Raw genomic sequence first — 19651 nt, forward strand, 5'->3', positions numbered from 1 at the left:
TATATATAAGCATACAGAAAAGAATTTTCTCACGATTTTCACTAATCAATATCGAGAGCCGTGATGGCTCAGGGGATAGAGCGCTCGCCTTCCAATGAGGCGAATCGGGTTCGAATCCCAGTCGATACGAATTCCGCATCCGGTTTGCACCGACCACAGTGCTGGCGTGAAATAGCCTCAGTGGTTGACGGATCATGGGTTCGAGTCACCTTGGCGTCAGACTAACCGTGGGAGGCTCTCGCGGTCTTCCTTACCATGTAACGCAAATGCGGGTTAGCTGCATCAAAAGGTCCTCCACGAAGGCAAGTTTCTGCCAGTACTCGATCTAGGAGCTCCGTTGTCTTCTGGATTGGGTTCAAAATTACAAGGTTACGGAGTTGAGCATTAGTAGTCATAAACCCATAAAATTGGGTCGGCTGTTCAACGACGGTTATAAAATAAAATAAATAAAATAAAACAGTTAAAATTTGTAAAAAAAACGGTTGTTTTTTTAAAGTTTATATTATATGAGTTTTATTAAATAACTTACCGAATATTCAAACTTCAAGATGTTAAAAAATAAAACAAGTTGAATTCGTAGAAATTTTGTAATTTACTAGTTTACAAATATGCTTATTATAGAAATTAAAGTTAAAAAGTTAATCTTTAAAAATTTCATAACATACAAGTTCTACTTTAGACTTTCTCAAACGTGCAGGCGCCAAAATGTGAAGAAAAAATTCCCTTTCTAACTAAGTAACGTTGTAATAACAAATTTTTAAAAAAAATCTTAATTTTAGTGAAATTAATAAATATTATGTGAACATAAATCTCTGTTCTTCTCATGTTTGAAAAACATATTTCTTCTTATTCCATCACTTTTAAAAATGATTGGATATAATTTTATAATTACAATAATTGGAAACGATAACAACTTTAAAAGGAAATTTTAAATAGTTAAGAAGTAATCTAATCATTTTTAAAATCAGTTACGTTTTATCAGTTTCTTCATAATGTTAATCTATCTCCGTCAGCCATATTTAAAACATTAAGATAAAAGGCATATTTCACAGGGGAAAATTCTGTTCTATTAATGCATGATTACATTTCGTTTAACAAATGAGATATTTATTTTGCGCTTTTGTTTTGTTTCAAGGAACTTTATCAGTGTTTAAATACATTAAAATGTCTGGTTTTTTTTTAAAAAGTTAAGCCATTGTCTTGTGATCTTTTTTTTTTAAGTCGTACAAATTCTTTTGACTTTTAAATTAGATTTTAGGATAATTAGATTTTAGAATGGATCAAAATAGTATGCAATGACAAAAAAAAATTTAATTCTGAATGCTAATTTTTTTTCCTCGTGTTTAATGAGATGAGTAATGGCAACAATAATGGAGATGATGATGATTATGTATGGCTGGTATGTCAAACCAGCGAGTCACACTCTGCCTAAGTCAACTGTGGACTACAAGAATCATTTCATGATATATTTTAATTTTTATTTTAACGATGTTAAGTAATCATACATTTTATAAAATTCAAAATGTTTATTTTTTATTATATATGCATTTTTACTTATTGTGTTCTATTTTATTTGTTGTAATTCTTGTAAAAATATTTTTTTTAGTGCTCCTTACACTATTGAATTAATATATTTTGCTTTGGTTACATTCATACAATATCAAAAAGCACTCTTTTTTGCGGATATAATCGTGTGGGCTGATGAAAAGATTATATCTTTTATTTTCCGGATTTTTTTTAAAAAAATTCATCCTTTTTTTTTCTTCACTTGTTTGTTATTTTTTTTCATCATTATTTGTCTTCCCCCTCCCCTTTTTTTTCATATGCCAATAATTTTCTTTTGTTGAACTCCATAGCTTTGCAATCCAACCCAGGAGACAAGGAAATTCCTGGGTCAAGCATTGGGACAATTTAGCCTTCGGGCAGGACTTTTTGATGAACTTAACCCGCATTTGCGTTACATATGGAGAGGGAAACTACGAAAGCCTCCCCTGGTTAGCCTGACGGCAAGGGGACTCTAACTCATGATCCGTCTACCACTGAGGATATTTTACTTCAGTATTGTGGTCGGTGCAAGCCGGTAGCAGAATTCGTATCAATCAGCAACATCTGGCATACGAGCCTGGGTCACCTCATAGGGAGGTGAAGACCAGGGCTAAAGAGTGAAGACTCTATCCCCTGAACCACGGCTGCTCAGTTCTATCTATTAAAACAAATTATAGTTCTTTTAAAATAAAATAATATTTGAGACGTGCAAAACATTTGCCTACTGATATAATAATAGGAAAGATGCAAGAAAGCATCCATTTCTTTGATTTTTTTAAAAATATAACAATTAACAACAGCTTATTATTAGCATTAAGAACTAGATTTAAGTAGTCAAGAATCTTGACTACTCAAATCTAGCTAATCAGAACAGAGTTGGTAAAAATCTGGAACTTTTTCGAAAAATTGGATTTATTTTATTTAAATCGAATTTTTCAGACTTAATCAGATTTTTTTCATTTTTTTTGCATTTACCAACCAAAACATCTGATAAAATATAACAATAATACTTAATATTATTCAAAAATAATATTATAGTTAAGATCTTTTACTATATTGGATAAAATTATCATTTAGTTATCAGAAACTAGTCATCGAATAGATAAAATCATGTTTTTCAAGCTCAACTTGCTAACGAATGTTAAAGATCGGGTGACTATTTATCAATTATATAACCAATGAAGAATAAATTAGTTTAGACGAGAAAACATAACTTAAAGAAATATTTTAAGTTACTCTGTGTAGAACAAGTCTTAATATACACAAACTACCAAGTTTTGAAAGCACCGTATTTAAATAAGCATAAAACTGGGTATAATTGAAATACGCTTTATTAATTATTTTACGTACAATTAGTGAAATATCATAATTTTAAAGTTTAATGCGAATCTTATCTACGTTTAGTATCCTTTTTCATTTTTAGTCTATTCTAATATAATAATTTTTATGCTAATCCCTTTCATTATTTACTCAGTAGGAAATCTTTATCTATCTATACATAATAATAAACGTGGCTGTGTGTGTGTGTCTGTAATCGCAATATATCGCCCCAGAAGCCTCGCCCAGGCACGAAACTCGGCACATAATTGTGTTTTGACATAATGAAGAAGTATTTTTTTCTTTTTCAAAAATTTAGATTAGTTTTTTAGTTATCAGTCATTTTATGCATTAGTTTGTTTTATGCATTAGTTTATGCAGTTTATGCATTAGTTTTATGCATTAGTTTTATGCATTAGTTTCCATTTATCAAAGTGGAGAAAAGTTTAACTTTTGTATTAAAAATGTGGCAACATATTCGATACGTAAATAGAACGCTTCGCTTTGATATATTTGTCGCTGTTCATAATTGTTATAATAAGTTTTTCTTCTTCTTTCCACGCTCTATTTTTTTTTTTTAAGCGAAGACGATAATTTTTATAGCGATATTGTAGTACTTTGTACAACTAAAAATTCTTTTCACAACACTTTAAAAATATTTACTTTATTTTCTTTATATATACAGAGAACAGTCGGCAAAGAATTCGATTAGGTTGAAAAACATTTCGCTAAAAAGGAACGAATTCCAAAAGAAAAAATAAACAACTTAAAGAATAAAAATGCTGATGCCAGCCAATTTTTTGAAAGTTAACTTAGAAATAACAAACCAAACGATGTTAAATAACAAACCAAACGATGTTAACAAAATGACGTAGAAAGCGCAACTAGATCAAAATTATACAAGCACAACTAGATCAAATTATAATACCTGAGTGCTTGACGTAACAGATATAGAAATAGAATTTGATACCATAAAAAATTATATAGAAATAGAAATTGATACCATAAAAAATTTATTCGTTTTCGTGTTCTTTTCATGTATTTAGCATTTTAGTTTTTTTTTTCTTAAGCGTTGTAGCTATATAATATATGAAATAGGAATTTAATTGTTTTTGAAAGAACGATCACACTTACCATGGATCTCTTTGGTTTTTCTATTCTTCATTTTAACAGTTTTTATTAAATGTAATTAGTTATTTTCAGAAACTTTCAGTTTACAGGTAAGCACTTAAATTTTAATATTGAAGTTTCATGATTTGCTTTCATAGTAATTGTTGTTCTCTAAAGTATTCGTTGACTTCTAAAAAACCCGATTACTGACATGGCAGAACCGCCTTCTAAAAACTTTGTATTTAGTCAAAGAAAAAGATATTGAGAGATCCTCAAAGAAGAAGAAGGGCCCAAGAAACGTCTGTGGAACGTCAAAGAAGGATGGAACATGACCGAATTTCGACAAGCAATTCTAGAGCCCAAGAAGTATCAAAGAAACGTCAAAGGAGATTAGAAGAGGTTTTCAGCTATAGGCCAATGATGATTTCGAAAACAACTTTTGTATGCTTTTACAATTTCTGAGGCCTTTCTTTTTTTTAAAAAAAAACAAGTCTCCACCTGATAGTTATATTATAGGTTAGGTTACCATAGGCCTTAGGTTACCATAGCAAAGTTACATCTTCAAACATCCTCAAGAGCTATAACACATCTGCAGCAGAACTGGATATGAAGACAAAATTGCAGGACAGGAACACTTTAATTGTCCACTAATCTTCAGATTTCCTGCTATGTTTTAAAAAACTTTATTTGTGAAAACCTTTAGCGTGGCGGACAGCTGGCCGCCTCAGGCGGCTAGTTATCAATGAAATAAGACTTATAAAAACAATAAATAAAAATTTAACACCTAAATAAAGTATTTTTTAGGTATATTGTATAAAAAATATTTTATATTTTATGTTTAAAAAAAAAATTTTGAAAGAAATAATTGCTTATTTTAATCAATAATTTTTTTTAATGATATAATGTAAGGGATATGCATATAAATATAATAATTTACATTATTAGTAAAAAATTTCATCCTTTCATTATTCCTTAGCCATTAAAATTCTTTTCATTATTCCTTAGTATCATGTCCCTGTCATTATTTCAGTAAAAAACCTTCATTATTACTGAAATCTGACTTGTGAAAAAAATCACACTCTGAAGGAATGCATTTGTTAATTATATTGAGCAAAAAGTGTTTAATACTTAAGTTGATAACTTATTTTATAAAAAAAAATTCAATTTGTTTAAATTAATGCAGAAAAATCAAAGTGTTAATTTATTTAAAGCAAGACATGTGATTTAAACCACGATATTAATCATGATTTAAATCAAATAATGCAAAGTTATTACGCAAAAAACAAAACAAAAAAAGCAGACCACTTTGAGTAATTTTTGATTTAATGATCGGACATTTTAAGACTTAATTTTAATGATTTTAGGAAATGACACTAATTAGCGCAGACGATATTTTAACTTACTAAATCAGACTAAAAAACTTACTTTCTCTGAATAAAGAAATATTTTCTTTCGACGAATTCGGATTGCTGACTCCCAAAATATGGGGGGGGGACCACAATCCGGGAGGTACGGTCTTATTAATAGTTTGGTCAGGACAGCAGTCCAAAGTTTGGACCCCTTAATGTTAATTTTTCTTTTTGCGTATTTCGCCATATCTGGAGTACTTCTTGAGCGAATTGAAAAAATTTTGCGCACAATTATGAAATTCGTTTATCTAAAGATAAATTTCGTAAGAAATAACTTTAATAAAATATTTTTTTAATGACTTTCGAAAGAGTTTTGAATTGCAAGGTATACAATTTTTACATCATTTTAAAGAATGTAGATTTACACGGCAATACAAAATTTGATCAAATATATATTCTTAAAATACAAAATTTGATCAGAATCGGTCGAATAGTTCCTGAGAACTGGAATTTTAAAAACGAATTGGAAGAAATAAATTCTTTGGACGAATATTTAAGTTGGACGTGCTTGTAAATATTAGAGAACTAATGCTATATTTTGGACCATATTTCTCACCAACTCAACTTGGCATTGTTGTAAAACCTGATGAACACACCACACCACTCAACCATGTAAAAGCACAATAATTAAAAAGAAATTCTTGGTGATTAATGACTTACTTTGATCAATATACATCTTGTTGAGTTCTTTCTTGAGTTGTTTCAAGTACTTGTTGAGTTCCTTCAAGTTTCGCCCGAGTGATGATAAAATTGAGTTGATGTGTGAGAACATTAGGTAAATATTCAAGATTGTACCTTTCTTTTATAACTAGTGATTAAAAATCAATTTAGGCAGACCTGTGTCCTTTCTTTCAGCTCATTTTTTGCATCATTTTTTTTTCTTTTTTTCTGAAGAAATGAGGGATGTCAATGCATACTCGTTTGGTTCGATATAGAACAAAATATCAGTAAAATTCTTTGCAACTGTTAAATAAGAGATACAGAAAAAGTGTCATTTGTTAAATAGTATCATTCATCCGAATCGTGACATGATGATACATTAATGACCATTATTAAAAAAAAATTATTTTTTATCGTAAGCATATAAATTTAAAAGTAAAAAGAAACAACATTTCCCTTCAGGTAATGAAAATTGTTTAAAATCAAGCCTAAGTCAATGTGTAACGCAATTTAAAGCATTACATGGAGTGGTATGAAGATTCTTTTTTACAACAGACATTGAACAGCTGACCCAATTCTGAGCTTATGACTATCAAAGTTCAACTCTGGGGCCTTATAATTTTGAACTCTACCCAGAACACAAGGGAACTCCTGGAATAAGCAATGGGACAAATTATCCTTAGTGGAGAGCTTTTGGATGGAATCAACACTCGTATTTGCGTTACATGTGGCGAGGAAAACCTCTATATTCTTTGATTCAAACCCATGATCTGCCTACACCTGAGGATAGTTTACGTCAGCACTGTGGTCAGTATGAACCGGGAGCTGAATTCGTGTGCTCTGCTGGGATTCGAACACTTTATCCCCTGAACCTTTGGCATGGAAATAAGAATATTTATTTTTATTTATATTTATTTTTTAAAATATTTATTAGAATATTTAATTTTATTTATATTTATTTTTTAAAATATTTATTAGAATATTTAATTTTATTTATTTTCAAGAATATTATTAAATAATATTATTAAATATAGATTTCACCAATATAAATTTCATTATAACTTATTGATCCGCTTATCAATATCGCATTGGCATCGCTGGCATGAGGTACGGTAGATGTATGTCATTGCGTGTATGCCCCTTCCATCAGAAATCTCTAAAAGATATCACAGATTTAAATTCAGATATAAGTTCAAAACTAATTTAGAAATACAAACTAATATTTAATAGATAGAGGAAAAGCAATTTTCTTTTCAGTTTAGTACCGGTGTTGAACAGCCAACCGAATTCTGAGTTAACGACTATCAAAGTTCAACTCCATAACCTTGTAATTTTGAACCTAATCCAGAAGACAATGGAACTCCTGGATTAAGCATTAGCACAAACTAGTCTTCGTGAGGACTTTTTCATGGAACTAACCAGCATTTGCTTACACGGAAAGGAAAACCAGAAACACGAAAACCTCCCACAGTTAGCTCGATGGCAAGGGGATTCTAATCCATGATCCGTCAACCAATGAGGATGTTTTACGCCAGCACTGTGATTGGTGCGAGTCGGGAGCCGGAAGAAAACAATTTTAATAATTTTTCTGTGTGAAATATAGAGATCTTTAGCGTGAGTTTCATTTTTACCTCCTCCTAAAAAATTGATGCCTGTTACGCCCATGCATCCAAGTACAATTAGATTTATAGCTGGACGGCACAAAAAATGTGCATTGTTTTTCGACCGATTCAAAAACACAACAAAAAAAAAGCACTTTGAAAAAAATTTGGAGTTAGGACCTTTCAATTTATCAGAGCAGTAGTGCATATTCCCACGTGATAACTTTAGTGTATTGGGGTCAATTGTAGCATTATATTTTAACTTATTTTCATACTTATATAAAAATTTAACTAATTTAAAAAATATATAATTTTCGAATTAAGAATGCGCATCAATGGTTTTATCTGGAATTGTGAGATTAACAGAGGCGGTGTGAGTTTAATAATTTTGAGATGGAGGAAAATTACTGATTTACCAAATAAAATTTCCTTTTTTAAGGAATCATATTAATTGTTTTTGCATGGAATAGGCACTTAACTGTTTAGTTTTTCCTCTCCCATAATTGATTGAATTACATTTTTCATAATGTTAAAATTTTTAAAAGTTTTATCTCCTGTGAAAAAGAGTAGTTTTTGTTAAATGACAGTTAATTTGTTAAAACCAATTCCTTTTTATTTTACATAATGTTTTTGAAACTTTACTTAAATTGATGTCCTTTTCATTTCTTAAATCAAAAAAAGATAACTTGCTCCCTCGGCAACAGTTCGTCTAAAATAGGCAATTTTCAAATTGTTAAGTCTAATTATCAATTATGCAATGCTAATGCCATATGCCTAAATTCATTATTTTAACAATTCAACTAATAATAATATGATAGTTATCAAAAATTTATTATTTTATTAATATGCCATAAATATTTATATTTTATTGTTAATATCATTTCATAATTATTTGATTTAATTAGCAGTTTATTACCTAAATTTTCCAACAGTCCCACAAAATGGCACCGATTTCCGAATTGCGAGTATTTTGGGGAGGTTACAATGGCCTATCATCTAGCCGCTCTGTAATATTAAATTGTAAATTAAAAAAATTATTTCGAGAAAGCAATTTCCTTAATGTGTTTCAGTTTACATTGTGTTTAGTTTCTAAAGTGTTGGTGAATTGAATAAAACCATTTCAACTTATCCAATATTAGAAATAAAAAACTAAGTTCGTATTAGTTAAACTATGCACAAACTCCAATAAAGGATATATAAATTATAATAATCGTTTGACACAGGATTTTTTTTAAACATATTTTTCACACTTTTTTCATTATTTTGTAATAATTTAGGTCAAAATGAGTGAAAAATATTACATGATCAGAAAATACTACATGAATCACCGTTGTCATTTTCTGCGTTAAAGGTAAAATCTTTCAAATACGGTTCAAGTTCAAACTATAATTTTTGAAATTTGCAGCTTTTTAAAGTTACTTAATTGTAAAAGAAACAATTGGGTACTTGCACTTCAAGAAGAACATCACAGATACCAACACATGTGACCTATGACGTCTCAGCTTCAGGTGACTGTTTATAAGCAAAATGGCGTGTTAAAGTTAAACTATATTTCTCCACATAAATTAGAATATAAATCAACTAAATACAGCTCCGTATCACACATCGAATTTCTTGTAATATGATTCTTTTCGTCAGCCACGTCTTCGACTTAACTTAGGTTTGTTATTTGTTTATGTATTTTATCGTAACCGTGATACATTTTTGTTTTGCGTGCATGGCAACTTCGATGCCTAATTAGTTTGTTTATGCTATATGGCTTCGTGTCTGTCGCTGTGTTAAGTAAGAAATATATAGTGAAAGAATTGAAATCTTTGGAGAAAAAAATTATAGAATGTGACACTTAAGAGAACTGATACTTGACGAGATCGGCTTACTCGAAATAGAATGGAAAGAACAGTTGTTAACATAAACAAATGCCACGTTTCAACAGCCAATCAGGATCGAAATACCCACATTACATCACTTGCAGGTATCCCATTGTTCATTAAAATTCATTTGTTTTCAAAATCAGTTATTGATAAATATTTTAGCATTAATTAAAAAAAAAATCTGAATTAAAACTACTGTTTTTGCATTTAATATTATACTACAAATTCCGATTATCTAACAGATTTTTTAGCAACCATAAAACTGCTTTAATAACTAAAAAAAAAATTATTTTTTAGTTGCGAAATATATTAATATACCAAAATATATTTTTGCTTGTAATTAGATTTTCGGTAAAAAAATATAGAAAAGGGACACCGGTGTCAGATCTGCTTCAGAGGGATAAAAACCAGACCTATGCGGAAGTAAATCGAAGATATGGATGTAGGTTAAAGCATAATTAAGCCCCATTTCAAACATTTCGTAGATTTCTAAGCAATTTAAATCCCATCAATATCTAAGTAGTAATGCAAAATATTTAAATAGCTTTCTGCGTATCAGCAGAACTGAATTAATTAAACAAAATCCCAGCCTATTTAACCTTGTGTAATCTAATCACACTAAAATTTATTACATCACTATTAGCCCCGAGCAAAAGTTGATATATATAATTTTTCTTTAAAAAAAAAAAGTATTACCACGTGTAAAAGTTTTGTCGACGATCCACCAAACATGAAGCTTTAATTGGAGAATAACTTTCATTGGCAGGAAAGTCAGTAACCTTAAACTGACCTAAATTAAAGATAGAGAGTCGACCCTGAACTTTTTATGAAAATGAATCTTTGATGCATTTGCTAAGACGATGTAATGTGTGTGTGTAAACTGTTTATTCAGTTACATAAAACCGGGAGTCAGGATTTAGTTTTCAAAACCAAAATAGTTTGAATTTAAATCCAATTTCATAAATTACTCATTACAATAAAAATACTTTTTTTTTTTTGGAATCGTTAGTGGACTCATAAATATAAATGAAGAAGTAAAAATATCATAAACTACTAAAGAGCAGTGGTTCCCAAATGATGTTTCGTGGAATCCTAGGGTTCCATACAATGATAACAAGATTTCCGAAATTTTTTTAACCAGTTATGATTTTCAAAAAAAAAGGTTATTAAATTTATATTCAATGAATGATTATTTATTTATTTAACATTTTCGTTATCTTTACGAAATTATTTTAATGAAATGCTTATGAAGAAAGAAATATTAAAACATCACTTTTTTTCTAATAACAATAAAATGAATGGTCGATAGAAATGGAGTTCGAATCCTAGCTAACACCGCAATATTTCCTCCATTCCCTTCAACACGTGAAGAGTTTCTAGTGTCCTGAGTTCTAGATTATCAAAAAAACTGCATAGTTTTATATTTATCGTTTTATAACCATACTAATTTTAAACGGTTTCAAAATCATAAAGGTAAAAAATGTTCTTTACCGTAAACTTTACAGTCAATTGAATGGACAGACTGTTGCCAGTTATTTTACCATAATTTTAGAATAAAAATTCTAACTATGTTGGGCAACCTCGGGCTCTGAGTAATCCTATGTATCACGAATTGAAGTTCCTTGGGCTAGATCCTCCAAAATCGATCCCTATCTCATATCTATTGACTACATTAGCAAAACGATTAAAAAATGAAATCGACAAACGATAAAGAATTCCATTAAAGTTATTAATCGTATCATAATGTTCTTTAATTGGCAATTTCATCGTTACACTCGAAAACGATCAAATGCAATAAATCACTTTGTTCGAAATTTAATATTTATACTTGTATAATAATATTTTTATAAGAGTTTTTAGTTTAATATGTTATAAAATGAATCGTTATTAAATTATATATTAAATAAATAATAATTTTAATTATTAGGAACAAAAATTTGGAACAAAATTGCTAGTTATAATTTATAAGTTTGAGTAATAATTCACTAATATATTGACTTATTGTTGATTTGTCTTTTTTTTTTCTAATTTTGTACCCTTAATAATTTATGGAAGAAAATATTTTCGTATGAATTTCTGCTTTGAAGATTTGCCCAAACGATTTCAAAATGTTTTTTGAAATCGTTTGCTGTATTGCTATCGTCGGAAAACGATAAAACATTCTATCGAAGCCATTAACCGTATCATCGTGTTCTTTAATTAACAATTTCAACGTGTCGTGCGACAACGATCGAGTGCAAATCACAGCAGACATCTTATAAGATGGGAAAATCCTACTGAGAAAACTGCATCGTCGAAACCCGGACTTATTGAGCCATTTTTGGAGGATGTGAAATGTTCTGACCGCATTTCTTAAGACAAATAAAAAACCCTTTCTCTTCATTTAATAAGAAACTATTACCTTCCCAATATGAAACGTGTCTGGTGTTTTCTTTCTTTCGTCATAGTTATGATATCATCACAGTTTAATAAAGGGAAAGTGTTTTTCTTGGAATGTATACTGAAGCTATATATAAAATGAATAAGCGGTTCTACAAGTCTACGAATTGCTTAATAGATTTAGTTTATAAGTAACAATTATTATGAATAAATTAAATCACTTTCTTTTGTTTATAAATGTATTAGCATGTAACACGTGATCAAAACTGCTCGAGACAAATATCTTAAATCTAAAATGATAATAATTAGATGTAAAAATTTTCTCCTGTAAAATATTTATACTGGAATATTACGCTAGAAATGGCCTTCTCCTGTGTTTATTTTTATTTCTAAAATTTCAGTTTCATAAACTAGAAGTGATTTTTATACCTTTAGCTTGACGTAAGCCGTTGAATTTCTATATATTTATTTTTATTTGTCGAATGGTACAAATGGTTAGATATGCTAGTTTGGCTGGAACTGATATTGTATATTGTGCAAAATTAAAAAAGATATCAGCCTGAATACTTTTTGTGGTCGGAAGTTTGAGTCCCTTAATTTCAATTTCTTTGTTTTTCGCAATATCTTGCGAATTTTCAATGCGAGAAATTTTTGCACACAATTATAAATTTAACTTGTTTAACACTAGATTGCCTAAGGAAGCCATTTTGACTGCTTTTAATTTCAATTAGAAAAGCAATGATGTATATAATGACTCAATTACTTAGAATTTTGCACAATATGTAATTTTCTTATTGTTAATATTTACTAATAACTTGTTATATAACTGTAAATAATATAAAAAATATTAAAAATCAATTTTAAACAAATTTCTTTACACGTCATTTATTCTTTTACAATCCAGTCATTTTGACTGCTTTTGAGCAATATAGGTAGATACTAAATTTCTGTTTTTCTAGTGTTAAAGATAATTTTATGAAAAAAATCATTTTAATAGTTTTTATTATTCAATTTAGTAAAGGTCGAAAAAATTTGAAGTGTGAGTTATGAAAATTTTTAAAGCATTTTAAAAAGCGTACCGTAAACCGGGGCGAGTCTACCCATCCAGGGGCGAGTCTACTCATTTTAGTTTTATTTAATTTTCACTATTTTAAATTGCAAATAAAATTTTTTTACCAACGGAGGACTTAGTTCAGACTCTAAGGAAGATCGCGCTGTAGTAGTTTGATCCGTTTTTATTTATTTGGTGTCTTTTTAACCGACCTGTTCAAACGTCTTTCGAGAGATTTGTATTGAAAATCAGCAAACTTTTAGTTGGTGCTCCGTAAGTATATTATTATTATTACTATTTTCACTTTGGTTAAGTGATAAACTTATCTAAGACTAAGATTACATTAATTTTATATGAAAAAAAACAAAAAGAATGTAAGTTTTGCTGTTGTAAACAAAAAGCCAGAATTCGCGGGGCGAGTCTACCCATTCGTATTTAGTTTTAATAAAGCATAATAATATAATTTAGAACTTTGTTTATATTAAAATTAAGTCATTTTAAATGAATTTGAGTATATTATTTTAATTCTGCATTGATAAATTTATCATTAATAAGAAAATTTATAGGTTAAATATAAATGTAAATATAAAATATGTTTATTTTACCTATTTTTTCAATTTTTATATTACAAAATTAACTTTTTTTATTTAATGCAAGTTAAATAAATTATTATTTATAAATTATTATTACCTCCCAAAAGAATGGGAAAAGGATTTTTCATGATTCCCAATGTTTGAATTTCGATTTTGTTAATAATCTTTAATTATTATTATTTATTAATTATTTAATTGTAAATTTATATTAATTTTAATTTATTTTTATCAACAATAATCAGAAAAAAATGTTATTTTATAATGTTAATGATTATAAAAACAAAACTGTGATCAAAATGTGATAATCGATCAAATACTCAATTTGTGTTATTTTATGAATAAAAAAATGGAATATATAATAAAGTTATGAATTTTACTTCATAAATATCCTATATAGTAACTAAAATAACAATTTAATAGTAAAATTTGATTATTTACAATGTTAACATTCATTTTAGTAGAATGGGTAGACTCGCCCCATACGAGAGATTTGTCAGCAGTTCTATAAAAATATACAGTAACAGCGTAACTGTTAATATTTTCTAAAATCGATTTCACAGCTTTAAAGAGGGATAAATAGCGATTCCGAAACACCTATTAAAAGCCTTTTTTCTTTAATATTTACAAAAGTTTGACCACTTGAAAGTTGACAAACTAAAAAAAATGGGTAGGCTCACGGTAGTTTAAAATGGCGAAATACAAAGTGTGAACAAATTAAATCGAATAGTTCTCGAGAAATATATATATTTTAAATGTGGCTTTTTTTTATGTTTATTCAGAGACTATTCAATCGATTTCACTCAAAGTTTCGTTTTTCCAAACTTTCGACAGCTCTCCTGCCGAAATTAATGTTTTCCATATTGCGGTTACCCTTCATATTTTGATGGTCAAAAATACAAATTTGTTGAAAAGAGAATATGTGTATTCAGATAAAGTACGTTTTTGTGTCTGTAACTTAATTATGAATCAGCACTAATTAATTATCATATTTGAGGTCACCTTTCTAAACCCTCAAGGTTGGTACTTAATGAAAATCCGATCATTAGAAAAGTTATTTAAGGTGATATCTTTTTTCTTTTGCGGAATATAAATGGAGGGAACGCTTGTGGAAGACAGGCTTTTAAAGTGTTAATTAATTTTTTAATTAACACTTTAAAGTTAATGCCAAATAACACTTTATTTTATTTAATTAACACTTTAAATGCCAAAATTTATATAAAAATAAATAAAAAAATTTCTCCGTTATCAGAAAGCAACTCTAATGATATAATATTTTTTTAATTAATAAAACTAATGAAAAAACAAAATGCTCTCTTACATCATAGACCTCAGTCCGGTGACAATTTTCCAAGTTCGTTCTAATATTTCCTCATCAATCAATAGAGTATTACAATAATTTTTCAGATTCAAATTAATTTTAATAAAACAGATTCAATTAATGTGAATAAAACACTTCCACCATCTTTAAACTTTCCTCCCCTGTTCTACTTGTTGGATGAAATTGGATTGAAATAAATACGAAACTTGCCAAAAATACCTTGATAAAACTGTTATAGCATTTACTATTTTCTTTTTATCGAAACTAATGTAAATAATTATTTCTACAGCGAAACAATGCGAGCTAAAATTCAATTAAGCACCATCGCATTTTATTCCGGTTATTAATTAAAACTGAATATTCCACTACTAAAGATAATCGGATAAACCTAAAAAGGATGAATGAATAATGCATCAAGACGAAGAAAGTGTTCTCAACAATTATAAACAAGCAACAATTATAAATAAATGTAAAATAACTTTCAAAAGTTTTTCCGGCTTAACAGTGTTTATAAATTGAACTCAAGCAGGGTATTAATATTTTTAGCTTCAATAAAAGAAATTTGTTAATCAGTTTCATGAATCACACAATAAGAGACAGATCTATTGGATGAAGTACTTGCTAATTGTTGTACTATTATTAGCGTTGAAGTGCTAACTTTTTACGGGAACACAAATCTAAAGATATCAAAGATAATTTTTGATGAACAATTATCATTGAAAGTTCGTTTTATTTATTTTCGCGTAGGCTTTAAAAAAAAGAAAAATAATAAACAAATAAATATTCTAAATATCATTTTAATTTGCATAGTTATTTTCCCTTTTCTTCATAAAAACGAATTTATAATTTGCTTGCAAATTTTTGATTTATTTATTAATAAAACTAATATGCACATTGAAATGCTTAAAATAATTTTTAAAATTTCCAAAATGAGTTATTCTTTTTCTCTTTAACAACCAATATTCTCAGAAACAACTATAAGAAAATAAAATTTTCAAAAGTGCTATAAAAAAATTGAAATGTAGGATTCATAGATGTCTAATTTCGCAATTGATTAATTGTTTTAATCTAACATATTACTTTTCTAATTTAGCATGTTTGTAATGTTGCTTTTAATTTGAAATATTACGAGTGGTTTATACAAAAAAAAAAAAAAATTACGATAATCAAGTTAAAATCATTAAAATTTTGGAACCATGTTCTGCCAAAACGTTCTTCTAACACGTTCCAAATTTTGATTTGATATGCTGACACAATACCGTGCGCTTTTGAAAATGTAATAAAATGTAATTTTTTGACAGACTTGAGACGAGATAAAATTTTTATTGTATTTTTTTTTCTATAGAAAGTCTTCCGAAATTCCTTTAATATTTAAAATAATGATTTAACTTGTTCAATTAACAAAAATTAAGTGCAATACCCCTCAAAGTTATTTTAAAATGATAATCTAATTTTAATCAATAATGATATGTATCATTAAATCATAAATACTCTTTAAGTAGCATGAGAAATTTATCAAAAAAGAACTTGTATTTGGCACCAGTTTCATCTAAAAAAAAGAATTTCAATAGCTTTTATAATAAAAGATAATGATTTTTGATTTTTCTTCAAACTTTAAAATACGAGTGCGGGATTTATAAACATAAAGAAGATATTGAATCATAATATAAATAACTGCACTTAATTGCTAATTCTGGAAAAGTTTTAATAGATGCATTAATTAAACAAACTTAAACAATAAAAAAATCAAAGCTTAATTTAACACATTGACATCAAAGTTTCAAAAGCAAGAGGTTAGAGTTAGGATCATAACTGTAAGTTATACTAGGAAATGTAAAGTACATAATACGGCCGTGCAATTGAAAAACAATTAAGTGCTTCATGATAGATTTCGGGAAGAGTGGCTTCACAATTATTTACTTTTTATTGCTAATGCTAATATAATTTCAGATAGCCGCGATGGCTCAGGGGATAAAGCGTTCGCCTTCCAATGAGGTGAACCAGGTTCGAATCCGGCGATGGCTGGTCGATACGAATCCGCATCAGGCTTGCACCGACCACAGTGTTGACGTGAAATATCCTCAGTGATAGACGAATCATGGGTCAGAGTCCCTTCGCCGTCAGGCTAACCATGGGAGGTTTTCGTAGTCTTCCTCTCCATGCAACGCAAAAATTGGGTCGGCTGTTCAACGACGGTAATAAAATAAAAAATAATTTTAGAGAGCCGTGGTGACTCCGAGGATAGAGCGTTCGCCTTCCAATGGTTCGATGGTGAACCGGGTTCGAATCCCAGCGATGGCTTGCACCGACCACAGTGCTGAGGTAAAATATCCTCAGTGGTAGACAAATCATGAGTTAGACTCCCCTTACGGTCAAGCTAACCGTGGGAGGTTTCTGTGGTTTTCCTCTCTATGTAACGCATATGCGGGTTAGTTCCATTAAAAAGTCCTCCACGAAGGCAAAAACTTCATCCAGGAGTTCCCTTGTCTTCTGGATTGGGGTCAAAATTACAAGGCTACGGAATTGAACGTTAATAGTCGTAAACCCCCAAAATTGGACGGTTATAAACCAACGACGGTTATAAATTATAAATTCGGAAAACCGATAGAACGAATTTTATATTTGAAAAACTTTTTTTTGCAATATATGTATTTTTAGTTTGAAAGAGCTAGAAAAACCCGACTTCAACACTTACTAAGGAATCGGCTATAATCTGGAAAATACTGCATATTTTACATACATTTTCTACTCCAACTTCATAATTTAACTACGGCATGATATTTTATAAATATTTATTTTAGTACTATGCCAGGAAATATTATAAATTTTGCTTATTTAAAAGTTCTTAGAGTAGTTGATGCGTAGAATGCAGCAAAAACAAACTCGTTAATGAAGAAGCTCGGCAAATCTGAAATACAAATTTTTAGGATCATCTAATAATTTATTAACTAAAGTATAAAAGCGATCATCTAAAAACAAAATTTTTTTTCCTCAAAAAGTATATCAATATTCTCTTTCAGCAAAAAAAATAAAAAATTTAATGAAATTAATAATAAAAAACACTTTTTAACGATTAAACAAACATGAAATAGGAACTGATACCTGTATGAATCATGAATCACCATTACATATAATGTGTATTGTATGAATCACTACACATCTTATGTTTCACAATACAATGAATTTCGATGAATGCTATTCATAAAATTAATCAAGCTTTCGGTGACTTTGTACTAACTGCTTTGTACTTTCGGTAATCTTTGTACTAAGTTGCTAGAAACTAACTTCAAATCTTAGATATAAAACCAAATCTCAATATCATTTAGAATCTAATCCAAATCTTAAATACTCACTTAGATAAGGAAATGTTATTAAAACAGAGATGTGATCGAAGATTAGTTTTTCTAATAAGACATGGCATCACTTTTAAATTAAATTTTTTTAAAACTCTGCTTGAACTGATGCATTGAGATTTCAAGATCTAAGGACATAGATTAGCTGCATTCAAGTTAGTTTGAGTGCTTAAAAATGTGTGTAAACAATGATATTGCTAAAATAATAGGTTGGAACCTTGAAATGACAAAAGTACATATACTTGAAGATTTTATTTACTACAGAAGAAGGCTGTCTGTTCGTAAGAGAATGAACGGAATCATGGTCTATTAGATTTTGCAGAACGATTTGTTTGTAAGTGCTGAAGGTCAGACGACACCATTTCAGAACTTGCTAGAACAAAGCAAAGACATTGAGATACCAAGCACATCAGGTGATTTCACGTTGACTGCGAAATAAGATGAAGAAAAAGTGATTTTACTTTAATGAATGTTTGCTTAAATACAACTCAAATAGAAAGTGCAAATATTGATGGAACATTCTCCCAAAACGAAATTCTAAGATAGTTTTTTTTTCGACAAATAAAGCTTTCAAACGCAAATTTTTTTTTATTTTTTACATATGCTAATAACAAGCAGAGTTTTTTTTTTTTTATCATCATGACTGACAGCTAAACAGTGGAATGTGAAATTCGATTAAAATATTAAAATTTACATCTCGCAACATCTGTCACTTTTTTTATTATATTTATTTTTTTAATTCAATTCCTACTATTAGTTCAGACTCTCCATATATCTTGTTCAAATTTCCAATCGTTAATAAAATACTTTTCATTCATCCACTTAAGTTCAAAAACATATTTTTTTGAACTAGTAGTGGATGACACTTGATGTTAATACAGTTTTTTCAAATATTAATTCATTAATTAAATAGGAATGAGCGAAAACCGAAATGGAATTTTCTGATTGGTTAAGCGTTAGTCGTTTTAAATTTTACTATAAACGATTCAGTTTTTCACATATTTAAAGATAACATCAGTGATAATTTCTAACTTATAGCTCTATTTGAACAAAAGAATTGTTTATTGCGCACATTTAAATACTTAATTATTTTATATTCGCTGCGCCAGATAAATTCAATACGAAATCAAGCATCACTGGCTGCGGTCAGTGTGCGGGTGGGTGAACGCTTGGATCAGTCTGCGTAGGGACCGAGGGTGTGCAGTTCGACCTTAGTTTTTTTTATTTTTATATTACTTGTTTTGACATCAAGTTAAGCACGAGCTTATATATATATATATATAAATCGCCAGAAAAATAAATTTTTCTATAACAGGGGTTTCCAACTGGCGGCCCGCGAAGCCTTTTTTTGTGGCCCGCGAACTAAAATGTATTAGTTGTCATTTTTTTGCGGAAAATTTTCGTAAAAAATCTACATGGGTTTAAAATACTTTTCTCGTTAATA

General features: G+C 29.1%; 1 protein-coding gene across 2 annotated transcripts in view; it reads right to left on the minus strand.

Annotated features, from left to right (window-relative positions):
• Positions 1-18381, minus strand: part of LOC107442404 (acyl-coenzyme A diphosphatase NUDT19) — a 50793-nt gene extending 32412 nt beyond the window's left edge. The window contains exon 1 of one of the 2 annotated variants that reach the window (XM_071179559.1): positions 18208-18381. The gene's annotated coding sequence lies outside the window, so the exon portion shown is untranslated. Of the gene's footprint in view, positions 1-17956; positions 18170-18207 lie in introns of those variants that run through there. The other variant, XM_071179560.1, reaches the window with a different exon arrangement.
• Positions 18382-19651: the final 1270 nt, after the last annotated feature.

This window comes from Parasteatoda tepidariorum, chromosome 4 (assembly GCF_043381705.1).
Source record: "Parasteatoda tepidariorum isolate YZ-2023 chromosome 4, CAS_Ptep_4.0, whole genome shotgun sequence".
Taxonomy (NCBI): Eukaryota; Metazoa; Arthropoda; class Arachnida; order Araneae; family Theridiidae; genus Parasteatoda; species Parasteatoda tepidariorum.